General features: G+C 45.5%; 1 protein-coding gene across 3 annotated transcripts in view; it reads right to left on the bottom strand.

Moving 5' to 3' along the window:
• Window positions 1–17,092, bottom strand: part of CPQ (carboxypeptidase Q) — a 165,256-nt gene that overhangs the window by 141,937 nt on the left and 6,227 nt on the right. Inside the window, exon 1 of one of the 3 annotated variants that reach the window (XM_082235762.1) lies at window positions 6,646–6,755. The exons of the other annotated variants lie outside the window; for them this stretch is intronic. The gene's annotated coding sequence lies outside the window, so the exon portion shown is untranslated. Of the gene's footprint in view, window positions 1–6,645; window positions 6,756–17,092 lie in introns of those variants that run through there. 3 annotated transcript variants of the gene reach the window in all.

Here is a 17,092-nt window from a genome sequence, read left to right as displayed (position 1 = left end):
AACAGGGAGAGCTAATCACCCACAGGCATGCAGAAATTGCTATAATTCAAATAAAGGAAACACATCCCTCTAAAGGCAGACTTGCATAAAACTTGCATATGTCTATTTACATGTATAGCTGCACATGTAACAATAACTACCATAATTCAAACATAAATACATCTCACCGCAGCAAGAGAGACCGTGACCAGGCGGCCTGGTTTGCCTGCTTAGTCTTCTTTCCAGCTGCTATCTGCCCAATACCCTTGTTCTCCCTTTTTATTATTTATCTATAAACTGGACTTGACTTGGACCAGATAGCCAGTGTGGTGTAGTGGTTAAGAGCAGTGGACTCGTAATCTGGGGAACCGGGTTGCATGTTCCCGCTCCTCCACATGCAGCTGCTGGGTGACCTTGGGCCAGTCACACTTCCCTGAAGTCTCTCAGCCCCACTCGCCTCACAGAGTGTTTGTTGTGGGGAAGGAAGGGAAAGGAGATTGTTAGCCACTTTGAGACTCCTTAAGAGGAGTGAAAGGCAGGATATCAAGTCCAAACTCTCTCTTCTTTCAAACTAGTGCTAGGTTGAAACCTGCCCCCCCCCCCCCCGTTTCTCAAAAAGTTACCTTTCCCTGAACAAGAGACTTCTCTTTTTCTGCCTCATTCTCCAGGTGCTTTAGAACTTCTTCAGAATTTTGGTTGCCATAGGTGGTGGTTCCCCCCCCCCAATATTATTTTTATTCAATTTTTCCAATACAAAATTTATACAATTCATACATCTTTTTTATATCCATTCTCTTTTTGACTTCCCTCGACTGATACTCCTTCCCTTCTTAATTTCTTGCACATTTCTAAAACATTACTTCCATTATTTTTATAGATTAAATCTTATTTTGCTCACATTCTAACGTTTCTTCTTACAGAGCTTCATTAAAGCTTACAAGCGTTATTTGATTATCACTTAATTTATGCATATACTCTGTAAACTTTTCCCAATCTTCTAAAAATCTCTGATCTCGTCGATTTCGGATCCTTCCCGTCAGTCTATCAAGTTCTGCATAGTCCGTCATCTTCATTCTCCATTCGTCTAGTGTAGGTAGCTCGGTGGTGTTTATTGGAAGGGGAATGAGGAGACACATTTCTCTAAAACCTTGCTGCCTCCAGGCTGCCTACATTTCCCAACCTGAAAAGGGTCCATAGGAGCTCACATAGAATCATGGAATCATAGAATTGTAGTGTTAGAAGTGACCCAGAGGATCATCTAGTCCAATCTCCTGCAATGCATCTTAAAAAAATATATTAAAATTAAAGCCAGCACCTGTCAGGCACAGAGTAGGCAGCAGCAGCAGCAGCAGGGGGTATTGGTATTGCTTGTTACCACACTATGTATATTTGTGTTTTTATATTGTAAACCACCCTGTGATCCTTGGATGAATTTAATTACTTCTTTGTTTTGTTTCTGCTCTTGTTCTCCTTACGTATTTAGTACTTTTATATTGCATTTTTATGCAGTGAGCTGACATGGGATCTACGGGTGAAAGGTGGTATACAAATTCAATTAAATAACAATCCCCCACCCTCTCCACCCCACTTTCTTGTGCTAACAGAAGAACCCAACACTGGGCACCATGGGATCTTCAGGAAAAGCAAGGCTGCAGAGTTCAGGCAAAGAACTGATTCATGGAATGAAAAGACACTCACTCCTGACTACCTTGAAAGCATGGCGAGGACAACAAAACCCTGCAGGGCACCCCATGGGAATTTTCACCTAAATTTACTTTCTCCTTTAATAATTTACTGGTGTAATTCCTTTTCTCATTACTTGATGGAGAATACTAATGAAACACATGGGGGATAACTATTATTATTTAGCACAGCTCTACTTTAAACCAAAGTCTGTCTTCTCTAAAGTAAGGTATCTGACCACCCCTAGTGACAATAGTCAGCCTCCACAGGTAGAAGCGCTTCTGAACAGCAGCTGCTGAGAGTGCTGCTGTGCTTGGTTCCTGCCAGTGGTGTCACAAGGTGGGGACGGGGGGCGGTGTGCCCTGGGTTCCATGTCTTGGGGGGTGACAAGAAGGCACCCCTCGGGGGTGCCTGCCCTGCTGCCCCAGCCCGGGCGCAGTAGCGCGAACAGCCATCGTGGGGCCGCAGCCTCATGTGGAGGATCTTCTGTTTGGGGCTGTAGCCGCGAGCAAAGGATCCCGTCACCATCCATACAGCGTTCGAGCAGCGCCAGTGGCAAACCGCTATGTACGGCACATGTGTGGTGTAGCAAGCATGTGCTGTACATAGCGACGCTGAACATGTGCTGTACAGAGCGGTTTGCCACCGGTGCTGCTGGAGCGCCATACGGACGGTGGTGGGATGCCTCCACCACCGGCAAGAGCCACTTATGGTGAGCCAGGGGCCCCTTCCCAGCCTCCCTCCCTCCCTGGCTTGCCATAAGCGGCTCCTGCTTTGCCAGTGCCCCAGATGACGAGCTGTGCCACTATGCCAGTGCCCTGGCAAAGTGGCATAGCTCCCCCCTTCCCCCGACGGCTCAGGGTACTTGGGAGTCACGGGGGCAGGGGCGCAGAGGCGTAGGAAGGGGGGTGGACCACCCCAAGTGTCAACGCTGAGGGGGTGACATGCGGCGCCCGCCCACGACTCCCAAGCCTACTCCAAGCTGTCGGTGTGGGGGGAATGGCAAATTTTTTTGCACCAGGGTCTCCCACAGACCAGCCACTGTGAGAACAAGATGCTGGACCACTGGCCTGATGCAGCAAGCTCTTCTAGTTATACAGTGGTACCTCGGGTTAAGTACTTAATTTGTTCCAGAGGTCTGTTCTTAACCTGAAGCACCACTTTAGCCAATGGGGCCTCCTGCTGCCACTGCGCCACCGGAGCACGATTTCTGTTCTCATTCCGAATCAAAGTTCTTAACCTGAAGCACTATTTCTGGGTTAGCGGAGTCTGTAACCTGAAGCGTATGTAACCCGAGGTACCACTGTATTCTTAATGGTCCCCTAGCTGGCTACCGCCTGCCGTTCCACACACACAGTGCCCCCAACTGGCAATGCATTGTGGGGGAGCAGAAGTGGCATGCGTCAGCTGACACCTGTTAGCTGTTACTGCTCCTGCTACAACACTGAAAGGGGAGCCCAGCAACCCAGCCCAAGGTTTTGTGCAGAGATAAGGTCATACCTGTGGAGAGGGCTAACACACAGCCCTCCAGACATCTCTATCTTGGGACGTCCCCCAGCACCTCTCACCAGCCCTCCCTGTGCATTTTTGCTTGTCCAAAATGAGTCCTTGATCTCCGATAACAGCTCTTGCCTGCAGGATGAGGAGGGGCAAGCCAATGTTTGTAGAAACTCGTGAACTGTATACCATGTGTTGCTCTGTCCGCTTTCCAGCCTGCTCATCACAGGCATGTGGCCCTGAAATGCCACCCAGATGCAAATGTGGCCTTTGGGAATAGTAAACCTCCCCCATCTCTGGTTTATGGCTTTCTTAGAATCAGAGTTGGAAAGGACCACAAGGGTCACCTAACTCTCTGCAATGCCCTGCAATCTTTTGCCCAACTTGGAGTACTGTGTCCAGTTCTGGTCACCACAGTTCAAGGAGGACACTGACAAACTGGAACGTGTCCAGAGGAGGGCAACCAAAATGGTCAAAGGCCTGGAAACTATGCCTTATGAGGAATGGCTAAGGGAGCTGGGCATGTTTAGCCTGGAGAAGAGGAGGTTAAGGGGTGATATGATAGCCATGTTCAAATATATAAAAGGATGTCACAGAGGAGGGAGAAAGGTTGTTTTCTGCTGCTCCAGAGAAGCGGAAATGGAGCAATGGATCCAAACTACAAGAAAGAAGATTCCACCTAAACATTAGGAAGAACTTCCTGACAGTAAGAGCTGTTCGACAGTGGAATTTGCTGCCAAGGAGTGTGGTGGAGTCTCCTCCTTTGGAGGTCTTTAAGCAGAGGCTTGACAACCATATGTCAGGAGTGCTCTGATGGTGTTTCCTGCTTGGCAGGGGGTTGGACTCGATGGCCCTTGTGGTCTCTTCCAACTCTAGGATTCTATGATTCTAACTTGGGGCTCAAAACCATGACTCTGAGATTAAGAACCTCATGATTTATCAACTGAGCTACCCCAGACTTCCTGAGTAATAAAGCCCAAACCACACTGGTTGGTAGCCTTGGTTGAACTCTTAACCATAGTGCAGCAGGTGGACGAAGCTTCTCAGGACTGTCCTCCTGCCACACCCACTCTGCAGCCCAGTCTGAGTCATGAAACCTGTCATTTCCATAGTTTATACAAGATAGGGAGATAACATGCTTAACCACGCACATTAAGATAGGGAAGCGAACTTTGAGACAAAAAACATTTGAACAAGAGAAAAACATTAACAGGTTTACGCGAAATGTCCCGAGTACAAATCAGACCTTGGAGGAAATGAATTAGCATAAACTGGTGTCACATAGAGGCTGCAAACATGTGCCAAAAAACCATCCCTTCAAATCTCACTTCCGACAAAGCATTACACCATCTTCCCTTGACTGTCCTTCCTTGATCATCTCGGTCACCTTCTTCTGCACACCTTTCAGCTTGTCGATATCCTTCTTAAACTCTGGCGCCCAGAACTTTTTTTAAATAAATAAATAAAAGGAAATTTAAGGATGTGAGCTTAAGAGTGTCAGAACACAAAAATGACACCAAAACATCAAAATAATTACCTAGGAGCTTATTCATAAATCACAGGCTAAATGGAAAGAGACAGAGGCAGATAGGGGGGGGGGACACAGCCTAAATGAAGAAAGCTTGAGCAATGCTTCTATTTTTATACAGAATTTCTAGAAATCCTTGTTGACGTTTGCAGATCAAAAGGAACTAATTCATGATGCCAAATAGGAAATGTGGAAAAGAAACAATAGGCTCAGGTTAATATCCACTTAATTGCTAGAAAGGTCTCCTAAATCTGTGAATAATCTAATAATTTCCTAACGATGTTTTCCGTTTGATTCTCCTCCAAGGGATACAGGAAATCATATACCTGGGAGTACATGAGGTGGCTTGGATAACATCGGATTAGACTTTTAAAGCCCTGGGGCAAAGGAAAGAAACTTGCATGGTACACGGGGGCGTCTGGTACAGTTAGTAGCATCTAACAGTCAGCTTGTTATGACAGCTGTGGAAAAAGTTGGCTCAGAGGTTAGCTGAATGTGCAATATAAGAGGAATTATGGCGTTGTTGTTTTTAAGTTATGGGGTTGTTTCCTGTGATGGAAATAGAGCAGCAAAGGCTGAAAACGGAAGAAATTGAGGTATTTCTGAAAGCCTGCTCATACTTGTTCAACAAGAGTTATCTCTTTGTGTTTGGGGGCTCAGAGTTGTGTTCTGCTATACATTTTGATGGATTTTGAACTGGCCGGCTTTGCCTCACAGAAACTCCCAGAGCAGATTGTGTGTGTGTGTGTGTGTGTGTGTGTGTGTGTACACGTCTACACATGTACACACACACACACAAATATGGGGCTGCCACCCCTGTTTGCCAATCCCACCTACCTGCCAAACCTGCTTCCCCCACACCTGGCTGACCCCTCCTCTCTTTACACCTGAGCAACCCCTTTCCCTTTACCCCTCACAATGCCCCCATGCTCCGCCTCTTTTAAAGGAGGGTGGGAGGAGTTTCAGAGAGCAGTTTGGGAAACCGCTCTCTGCAACACCTCTCCCTCTCTGTTACACCTCCCCGCATTTGCATTATGAACACATTGTAGTAACAACACTTGGGGAGGCCCACAGCAGAGCAAAAAGGAGGTATGGCTGGGCGGGGGGCTGGAGGGTCAGATTTGGGCCCATCTCAATGGGGGAACTTGTCGGCCTGGCTCCTGACTCCTAAGCACATGCTTAGGACTAGGGCTGGGTGATATCTGGTTTTCAACATCACGATATATCACCAGCTAAACATTGCAATGCAGTGGTACCTCGGGTTACAAACGCTTCAGGTTACAGACGCTTCAGGTTACAGACTCCACTAACCCAGAAATAGTACCTCGGGTTAAGAACTTTACCTCAGGATGAGAACAGAAAATGCGCACCAGCGATGCGGCGGCAGCGGGAGGCCCCATTAACTAAAGTGGTACCTCAGGTTAAGAACAGTTTCAGGTTAAGAACAGGCCTCCGTAACAAATTAAGTTCTTAATCTGAGGTACCTCTGTATACTGATATATCACCATGTCTGCAATAAGGATCGAGCTATATATAGGCATTGGCTGGCTTCATGATTTTTCACACGTTGTGTGTTTTTCATAGCACACACACATAACAATTTGCAATATATTGACAGGTCAAAAAATGTGAAACCAATATCACGATATAACTTGAGACAGGTTTTGGACGATTTATCAAAATAAAGCCCAGCCCGACTTAGGACGGTGGTGAAAGAAATTAAGAATGTTGAATTGATCTAGCACGAGAGATGTACAAATATGGTTGTCTTAAAAACCTTGTTTGTTTATTCTCCTGCTTACTCTTGAAGATGTCCACTCTAAGGCCTGGAACGAAGAAAGCAACGGTTGCAAAATATCAACATGCAACCCTTCTGCTTGTCAAGTGAATACTAAAACAGAGCAGCGCAGCAAGAAGCCTTCTCTATCAAGAAGCATAGCTTCTCAACCCCAATCTACCCTGGAAAATGCAAATTTCTGGAGTCAAAAGTTGTAATGCGATCTCCCTAAGTTTCTCGAAACAGCAGTGAGTATGGAGCTGTCACTATCTGTCAGCTCTTGCACCGGCAGCTTGGCCAGCCTTGTGGAATTAGGGAAACTGAATACAATCAGACTGTCAAATCAAACAGCAGTTACAAAGGCATTTCTTGGGCACCCCTCAAGCAGCATTCCAGCAGAGAAGACCCTGTGCAGTTCCGCTGCAGATAATGAACTCTGAACATTGCTGGGAAGCTTTCCTAGAAATGGCAAAACACCTCTTTTAATGCAATTTGCCGGGTTTTTTCCTCTTTTAATTTGCCAGTAGAATGGATGAATAGCTTCTACTTAGGTTTCTCCTCTGAGCTGGAAAACAGTAGGATAACTACCATTTGTAAGATGCTGCCAGATAGTTTTATTTTTTAAATACTTATCCATATACTCACTGGAGCAAACCTGATACCAGTCACTGTAAATAACAAGCCGCACATTGTTCAGGACAGGTAATTTCTATTGATTTCAGGAGAATTCAGAACAACAGTGTTAAACAACAAGGCTTTTTTTAAAAAAAGGGTCAGTTTGGAAATATTTTGAATTGATATGCTGGTTTAAGTAACATGATTTTTAAAAAATAAAAAAACCCTTGTGTATCTCCAAGGAGATGGGGAAAATACTTGGCCTGATTTACACATTCTGTTTTTGGGACATGGCCGTCTTCCCAGACATCACTCCTGGGTTTAAAAAAAACCACTTAATGTGCAACAAGAGTTTAAGGGCTGTGCCCATGTTAGATTTATGCAACAAGGCCACACAGAGCTATAATTGGGGAAGTCATGATCCTCTGTCAGACCATTCCTGGAACCCGAATATTCCTTGAAGAACAAAATTGTGAGGGAGCTGGTTAATATATTCCGCAAAAGTCAGGAAAGCAGGTTACTTCATTTTCCTATTTCTGTATAACACAAGGCTGTAACCCTTTTGGAGTGGGGAGGGAGAAGGTCTCAGTGGGTACCTGTGTGCCCACAGGTTGCCACGTTGGCAACCGCAGTATAAGGCGTAAACATCATATAAACCAAATGTAACATTAAAGACGTAAAGAGACCCCTGACCATTAGGTCCAGTCGTGGCCAACTCTGGGGTTGCGGCGCTCATCTCGCTTTACTGGCCGAGGGAGTCGGCGTACAGCTTCCAGGTCATGTGGCCAGCATGACTAAGCCGCTTCTGGCAAACCAAAGCAGCGCTCAGAAACGCTGTTTACCTTCCCGCTGGAGCGGTACCTATTTATCTACTTGCACTTTGACGTGCTTTTGAATTGCTAGGTTGGCAGGAGCTGGGACTGTGAAACGGGAGCTCACCCCATTGTGGGGATTCGAACCGCCGACCTTCTGATTGGCAAGTCCTAGGCTCTGTGGTTTAACCCACAGCACCACCCACGTCCCTAATGTAACATTAGTGGCATGGATATTGCCACCACAGCTAGAGGGATGTGAACAAAGGAATCAACATTTGTGATGGGAATTAGCTGGCTTTTTAAGGTGTGCCACTTTGATAAGACAAACCCCGTATTTCAAAGGTGTAAAAACTACATTTCAATTAGTCTGCTTGTCTTGAGGAAAGCATGCCCCGGTTTCTATGTGGAGCCTGCCATCCAACATCAGAAGCCTCAGAGTCCACCTCTCGCCTTGTTTCCTGTCCTGTTGGATAAGTGATGCTAAATCAGTCTGAGTGCCCAGTGAATGCTGTGGGGGGAATTAACATTTGTTTAAGCAAAGTAAGCTTTCTGTTAAGTGTACGCACTTCCAGGGGGTGGGAATCTGTCATTTGAAGCAAAGTTTCCTCAACCACCATCCTCATTGGTAAGGTCTGCAATGTTAATTCTTCTATTCCTGTTTATATATATAGATAAACACACAAATATATACAATTGCTACTCCATCTATTAACTGTGTGCAGCTGAAATTCTGCCAATTTTCATTGGGTGATATTGCTGAGAAGCTGGGTAGCTTTTTCAGGCTATCAGATACGAACGACCCTTTTCGAATTCCTCCAGACACATAGTGGACTGACAATTGCCAGCTGTCTGAAGTTATGGAGTGACATAATTTGAATTGCATTCTATTGTGATGGGGGGGGGATCCTTTCTCCCTTTCCATTGGCACAGAAGCAATATGCTCTTTAGGCTAAACACTGGGACTAAAAGGTATTTTATTTCAACCATGTGGACCTTGCATTCAGAATAACTGTCGGTAGCTGTGATTTATTATCAACTAACAGGCCATTCAGATGTGCTGATGCCAGAAGCGGACAAGCTGGCTATTTTGCAATGAATTTATAGACTGTCCCTAATCCTCAGACCCACATTCCTCTTCTTTTATAGCCCCATGCCGAACCTTCTTGTGACCAATGGACCCTGGGGGTTATTTGGGCCTAAGTGCCTCTGCCTACCAGTCAGACACATAAATTAATAACTTACCCCTTCCCGGGAGCTTGAGAAAAATCAAAGCTTAAACTTAAGGCAGGGTCAACAACTGCAGATGCTCTGCTGTGGCTGAAGGATGAAGAAATTAAGGCCGGAGGAAGGATTGGGTTGAAGTAAAAAGGTGGAAAACGAATAAGAACACAATCCTACACACACACACACACACACACACCCCTTACCACAGTAGATAGCTGGAGATGTGGGTGTAGAATGGCATACAGTTGCCCCTCCACAGGTGGAGAGCATTGCCTGGCGGGCGGTGGGGCACGACAAGAGCACTGTTTCGTCTCATTTCACTTTGAATTTGTATGCCGCTTTTGTGTAGGGACACAGGTGGCGCTGTGGGCTAAACCACAGTGCCTAGGGCTTGCCAATCAGAAGGTCGATGGTTTGAATCCCCGCGATGGGGTGAGCTCCTGTTGCTCGGTCCCTGCTCCTGCCAACCTAGCATTTCGAAAGCATGTCAAAGTGCAAGTAGATAAATAGGTACCGCTCCAGCGGGAGGTAAACGGCATTTCCGTGCGCTGCTCTGGTTCGCCAGAAGCAGTTTAGTCATGCTGGCCACATGACCCGGAAGCTGTACGCCGGCTCCCTCGGCCAATAAAGCGAGATAAGCGCTGCAACCCCAGAGTCGGTCACGACTGGACCTAATGGTCAGGGGTCCCTTTACCTTTATACACAAGGTGCTTACAAGGTGAAGAAACAACAAAATACATAGCAAGGATCACACATCTTTCAGGGTCATGAGTTCGAGCCAAACGTTGGACAAAAGATTCCTGCACTGCAGGGAGCTGAAACAGATGACCTGCTATGGTAAGGTTACCAGATGTCCCCGTTTCCTGGGGACAGTCCCCGGATTTACAGATCAGTCCCCATACAAAATTCATTGAAGTTGAAAAGTGTCCCCGGATTCATTGAAAAAAATCTGGTAACCTTATGCTATGGTCCCTTCCAACCCCAGATTCTATTATCTTATTAACTATCCAACGCAATGCAAATAAGCCATAATAAAAAATATGATTTTAAAAGAAACAGCTTAGATAAAGTAACATTCAGTGCTCCGTTTCAAATATAATATTACACATTACATCAGCAAATAATATGCGGAAATTCACTCTCAACTGCTACAAGAAATCATTACTTGTCTATAATCAATAAAAACAAGTTGCAATACTTTTTAATTTTTAAAAAACATGCAAAAAGCCCAAATTGAGCAACCAAGTCACATACTTACATTAATTTTATAATTTTTGCGTGAGTGGCAGCATCACACACCTGGCTTCCCAAATCTGAGTGTCGCTGCCATTTAACAAAAGGAGGTGAGACACAGGAGGCGCAATCGGCGTGGGGGTGGCGTCAAGCAGACATTCCTGTCACCGGGCCCACACCATACTGAGTTTCCCACCACTCTAGGGCTGCCATACATCTGGATTTTCGCCAAATCAGCAAAATGTCCTGGAAAAACTGAACTTACAGCAACTAGGGCAATCTTTTAAAGAAAAATGCTTTTAAAATCCAAAAAAAGCCCAAACACTTGTGGGGTTGTTGTTGTTTTTTTTTGGGGGGGGAGGGAGATGTTTCCAAAAATGGTCAACAACTTTGTCCAGATTTTCACTTTTGGGAATATGGCAACCCTACACAACTCATCCCTCTCAGTAAGCAGCAACAACACTCCCTCTTGGGCAGCCCACTGTGCAACAACGTCCCACTTCTGGCCCAGTTCCGAAATGCCTCATTTGGCCCAATGTTTGCTTTCTGCCACGGAGGAGCCCCTCCCCCAGCCTTCCTCTCCATCAGAAAAGCCACTTACTCACTTCTTTTAAGGATCCTTTTGTCCTTGTTATCAAGGATACCAATTTACTTTTAAAATTTCAGCAGTTTGCAATGCTAAATCCCATTGGACTCAACCCATCAGGTTCTCAGTGATCATTGTCACCACATTTTCTATGCATGCTTTCAAGCCATTCTGATTTTTCTCCAGAGGGTATTGTGCCACAATCTACCTCAGCTAGTCACAACTGAAGTTAAAAGCGTGGTTTTCTTCATTGTTTCAAAAAGCACTGTCATTTTTTTTAAAGTGCTGATTCTAGCTCATTTTAATTCGTGATCATGATCGCAACCTGAGCGAAAGACGTAAGGAGACACAGGCAAACTGAGTGGTTTTTGGGGTAACTTTGGTGCTGTTGACTTCACCCCCAGAGGCACACTCCATTGTCTCTTGAGACAGATGAATGCCACCAACAAGAAACTGTCAGAGGCGCCACAAAATGCAGTTCACGGGGGGTGGGGGGGTCAGATGATGCTCAGGATTACCTTTCCTTGGCCCCCCACAACAGGCCAAACACCTATGCCCAATCCAAAACAAAACACAGGCAAAAAAGCAAACTACCCCTATCTGAAGTCATAAAAATGTAATTAATCAAAAAATAAATGGAGAGACCATGGGGGGGGGCTTGGCAGGCACAAGGGGGGCACTTGAAGGTGCCACAATGCCCACAGGCACCACAGGGGGGGATCCCAGTTCTGTCTGAATGGGCTGCTGCCATTTGCGGTTTTAATTTGCTGGGTTAGTTTGGAAATGTTGATTATTATTTTGTCAACTGCATGTTTTATATTTTATTGATTACTGAAGAATAATAAGAATAATAATACATTGTGCTTTTTTGTTTCTACCCTGGGAACATACATTTACATTGAATGCACAGGATACAAATGAAATAAGCAGATAAATATGCTCCCACTTAGAATACTAGCAGCCACATTCTCATTTTTTGAAACAAGAAAATGTTTATTTTAGAAAATAAAGATATTGAATCACAATGCGTCCTATAAAGTATAAATTGTCCCTCCTTCCGGCTGCCAGAATATGAAGCCATGCCATTTGCTTGCATGTTTATATCCCAGTGGCCTCAGTTCAGGACTCTTGAGCTGCGCGCTGCAACGGCTGCTGATGCTGTATTCAAGCCATAAATCTCGGAGGGTGGTTTCGCTTTGAGGCAGGAACACCTGACCAAGGCTTGCATGGGCCATCTGGCAGAGACAGATAGCAGGCCAGATAGAGCCATCTCCTCATGTTCCAAAGACATGCCAGATTTGTCCTTTTGTTGCGAAGATGTAAACAAATGGTGAGGAACCTGGATTCTGGTACATGAAACACAAGAAATATCTCTGGGGGCTAGTGGCAGCTCCCCACCACACAATATTTCCCATTACTGCATCTGCTCCCCCAGCTTTCACACACAATTTACATTCTACACAGAAGGGGTAGATAACATTTTTCCCCCAGCCCGAGAGGGCTGCATGGAGGGGCCAGAAGTGAAGGTGAGCAAAACAAGGGAGAGTAACTCTTAACTTTGCCAAGTAGACTATGTTCCAGCCGTGCAAAAAAGCCAGAGGCACAAAAATCTTTCCATCGTCTTTCCAAGCAAGCATGAGGCATTGCTGCCATTCAAGGGCGCATTTCAGCCAGGCAAAAGCCCTTGAGGAGCACATGGAACAGGATTGGTGGAAAGTATTGTCTGTGGGGATTATGACCTTGGGCAGGGGTCAGAAAACTTTTTCAGAGGGGGTCGGTCCACTGTTCCTCAGACCTTGTGGGGGGCCAGACTATATTTTGGAAAAAGAAAAAAAAATGAACAAATTCCTATGCCCCACAAATAACCCACAGATGCATTTTAAATAAAAGGACACACTCTACTCATCTAAAAACACACTGATTTCCGGACCATCCGCGGGCCAGATTTAGAAGGTGATTGGGCCGGATCTGGCCCCCAGGCCTTAGTTTGCCTACCCATGACCTTGGGAGTCTCAGGGGCCAGTCATAGGGGTGGAGCTACAATGAAACTAATGGAGCTTAAGCTCCAGGGCCCCTAATCCCAGAGGAGCCCCAGAAGAGACTTTAGTCTACATTGCTTAAAAATTGGGCCTAGTAGACCTAATTTGAGTTGCATTGATTTGAGTCAAATTTATTCCTTTTGTTGTTGTGTGTATTTCAACAATCCCAAAGTTTGAAAGTCAGTAGCACAGATGTTGTAAGGGTGTGGTGATCTGTCATGGAACAGCCCCATGGAAGAAGAGAACAGTGGTTACCTAGACCTCCTTGCTGGTAGGGACATCCTATTCCATACCCTCCAACATTTCTCTGATCAAAATAGGGACATCCCAAGGAAGACTGGGACATTCCAGGATCAAATCAGAAACCTAGATGGCTTTTGTAAATCTGGGACCGTCCCTGGAAAATAGGGACACTTGGAGGGAGGTCTATAGTTCTTGGTCCTTTAAATAATGGTCCTTATCATCCCTTCACTCCCCCCCAAACAATTTCCCCCCTCAAATTGTGGCCATAATGTGCACTCCCTAAAGGGGTAGCCAATGTGGTGCCCTCCAGATGTTAAAGACCTCAACTCCCATCAGCCCCCTCCAGCAAGGTCAATGGACAGGGATGATGGGAGTTGTAGTCCAAAACATCTGTAGGCACCACACCAGCTGCCCCTGCCCTGAAGCTTCCAAGTTTAATTGGAAAAGGAACGTGTAAGAGCAGAGAAACCATTTTTCCTCTCCCTGTATATTTGGCTCTCTTAATCGACGGAGCAGATTTACGCCTTTAATGCCCTTTCTGGAGTTAAACCAAAGCTTTAATGAAATAGTGTTTCCAAAAGTGTATTTTGTCAAGGGAACATTTCCAAATCTAATTCTCAAGATACTTCATTTGCATTGAATTATTCCACCACCAGAAAGAAACACAGCCCAAAACGTACACCTGGCAAATCACACAGCTGCCTCAGCAAACCGCAGCTGGGAGGGAAGCTCAGATAGAAGAAGAAGAAAGTCAACCACAAACGCCACAGGCTGTAAGGATGACGTGAACCTAAACCAAGTCAAGAAAGTAAGCTCAGCTCCAACTGCTATCTAGACTCTGCCACCAACTGGGGTACAAAGGGTGACTGGGAGGCTATGCCCACTGCCTCTCAGCAAAAACAATGCCTAGGGAAAGGCCATAGCTCTGGAAAGGTGTGGCACCTTTCAGACTAGCCGAGTCAGGGTGCAATCCTGCACGCAGTTAACAGGGAGCAAGCCCCATGGAAATCAGGGGCTTACTTTGAGTAATGTCCAGTGGCATGGAGGCATTAAAAACTGACAGCAGGGACTCCTTCTGAACCACAGACACTTTTCAGTGTTAGTGGTGTGCGAACTGCATGCTAAACCACAATACCTGAAGTTTAGGCAATATATTTGCAAGGGAGGAAGATGCAGAGAAAACCGGAACAACTTGGGCATGCTTCTGTGACCTCCTAGCAATTCCACCACATCTGCCACTGAATTCAGGCACTGACCCACCCCAGACTTGTTTAGCTTGAGCAAGGTGTTGGTCTAGCGGTTGAAACAACTCTACATTATTCAGCCATGAATATTCAACAGGAGAGCTCTGAATACTGAAATTTGCTTCCCCCACCTGATACAGACCCAAAACCTTTGCATAGGTATGAAAACAAGTAGTTATTCATCAACAGAGGGTGGCAGCTTAAATTAGTTGCTTGTGGCTATCTGGACAGCTGAGAGAATTCAGCTGCACATATATAACTGACTTTGCACTCCAACAATTAATTCACTTTAGACCAGGCTCCCCTATTACTCACACGTAGGCCAAGCCAGCCATTTTTCAGCGCCTTCTTCATGAGAACAATAGAGAACTCACTTAGTAGGGACGTTTTAGCTCGTGATAAACTTCCAAAGCATGTTTTTCCATGCAAACATTAATATGTCTAGGACGGCGGCAGTATTTTCAAAGTTATGGTGCAGGTGCAAACACAGTCTTTGTAAATTGCCAGAATAAATCAAAATTACTGTTCTAAGAAATATCTGCCCTGCTCTCAAGTGTGCCTGACATCATGTATGATGCACGTTCTGGCATTTCAGAAAGTAGAATTCCGGTTTGTTTAATTTCACACTAAAGGGAGTAGCATCTGTAAAATACTGCTTTCCCAGAAATAAGTGGGATGGGGTGGGAATTATTTCAAAGGAGACAAAGAAAGGGGTGGTTTGTAAAAAGGAAAAGGAAATATATTATTACTTATAATGTTAGGTGAAATCGGATTCTCCCTTAAAGAGTATTGCGGTGAGACCTGGACAACCGGCACCCTGTGTTGTGAGTGGGTACATTGGTCTGCCACAACACCCAATTGGTAGGTCCCTCGAAGCTGGGTGCAATCTGGCCAATGGGACGCAGCCTAAACAGTTCGAGGGACCTATTTTATGCCCATGCACATGACCCAGAGCTTCCTCTTTCGGTGCGTGCATTCGGAACACCTGCCCACCTCTCCCTACTTTTAGGGCTTGTTGCGCTTGACCTTGCTATGCCGTCATGTGTCGTCTGTCATTGGGACAGGGCCACGGCAGGAATTTCCCCCACTTGGCTGATTGGCTGTTGCCATTTGGGTTTCGCCTGCTATGTAGCAAATCATCGCAACTTGTAAGGTTGCAGATAGGCTCTGGTTTAGGTGATAGGGATGGGAAAACGCTCTCACCATCCCTATGTGAATGGTATTCCGTTAAAGGAATCCAGGGACTCGATGGTTTGGTCAACCCCTGTGAGGGGGTTGTGCCCATGCCCGAGTCCAGGGGGACATTTGGGTGGTGGAGTTAGCCTGTTCCTGGCTTTCCGCTTATCCATATGTTCACCCTTGGCTGACCTATGCTGGAACCCTGGGTCAGCGATACATGCATGGCAGGGAGCTAGTCAAACCAGAGCCTATGCAACCAGCCACTTGATGTAATCAATAAAGTTGTGGCCTAAATTCTGCCAAAAACCAAACCAAAATTTTGAGTCAAGTGTGAATTTATTTAGGGGGGAGGTTTCTGGGTCTGAACATGCAAAACATCACACACTGGAAGCATGGTTTCAGAGCTGCTAGCCGTAGTCCCTAAGCAAGGAAAAACAAGGCCAGCCTGAGTCAATGGCAGTGTACGGATCTGCTGTCTGAGGCAATCACCTCACCCCCACTTTATGGGCAGGCCGGCAGGCCCCAAGGAAGGTGGTAAGAAAACTTCCATAAGGAGATACTCCTATACCCAGTGACTTCCTTTTTATTTCAGAGGAACTTACATCTGAATGAATATGCAGAGAACTGGGAGCCATGAGTGTCTCCCCAAGAGGAGTGACTTTGTTTCCATGTTCAGGAGTGTGGCCTTGTGTCCTACTTTATAGAGAGCAGTCCTCTATTTTAAGAAGTCCCGTTTCAAGATCTGCCTGGTCCAAGTCCAGTTTAAAGATGAAGAACTATACAAAGATAAAGGAGGAGAGCAGGTCCCTTGAAGTCTTGCACCAACATTTAGCACTTGGACAGCAGACTGAGCAGAAACACAGGTCTTCTCGTCATATGGTCTTTCCCTCTATAGTCAAGTATGTTATATTTCTGCTTAAATATTTCTGTTAAATTCTATAGTTGCAGCAATGCATCTAAATGAGATCTGCACATGTTATGCCAATCTGGGTTCTTTTAGGGAGTAATGAATTTCCTCTTCTCTTTTTTTGGGGGGGGGGGCAACACAACAAATGAGAAAAGTCCTCTCTCTCTCTCTGGTCTCCATCCACCTGATTTGGAGGAGGCGCTCCAGTTGGGACTGTAAAGTTTCACCAGGCTAATTCAGTAGGAGCAATCCTCCAGACAGCTACGTCCAAAGCTGTTTAGGGCTTTATAGACAATGACCAGCATTGGAAACAGATGGTAACCATTGTGTCTGTTTATGTTTATGGTGAGATATGTTCCCTAAAGCCAGCCCCAATGAGTAACCTAGCAGCAGAATTTTGTTCTAACCAAAGATTAGGGATGGGTGATATCTGGTTTTCAGCATCGTAATACATCACCAGCTAAACGTTTTAATATACAGTACCTATATATCACAATGTCTGAAACAATGATGGAGCTCTGTAGAGGCATTGGCTGGCTTCAT

The sequence above is a fragment of the Podarcis vaucheri genome (assembly GCF_965113315.1).
Source record: "Podarcis vaucheri genome assembly, chromosome: 8".
In the NCBI taxonomy this organism is placed as follows: Eukaryota; Metazoa; Chordata; class Lepidosauria; order Squamata; family Lacertidae; genus Podarcis; species Podarcis vaucheri.
This window is presented reverse-complemented; position numbering and strand designations above follow the sequence as displayed.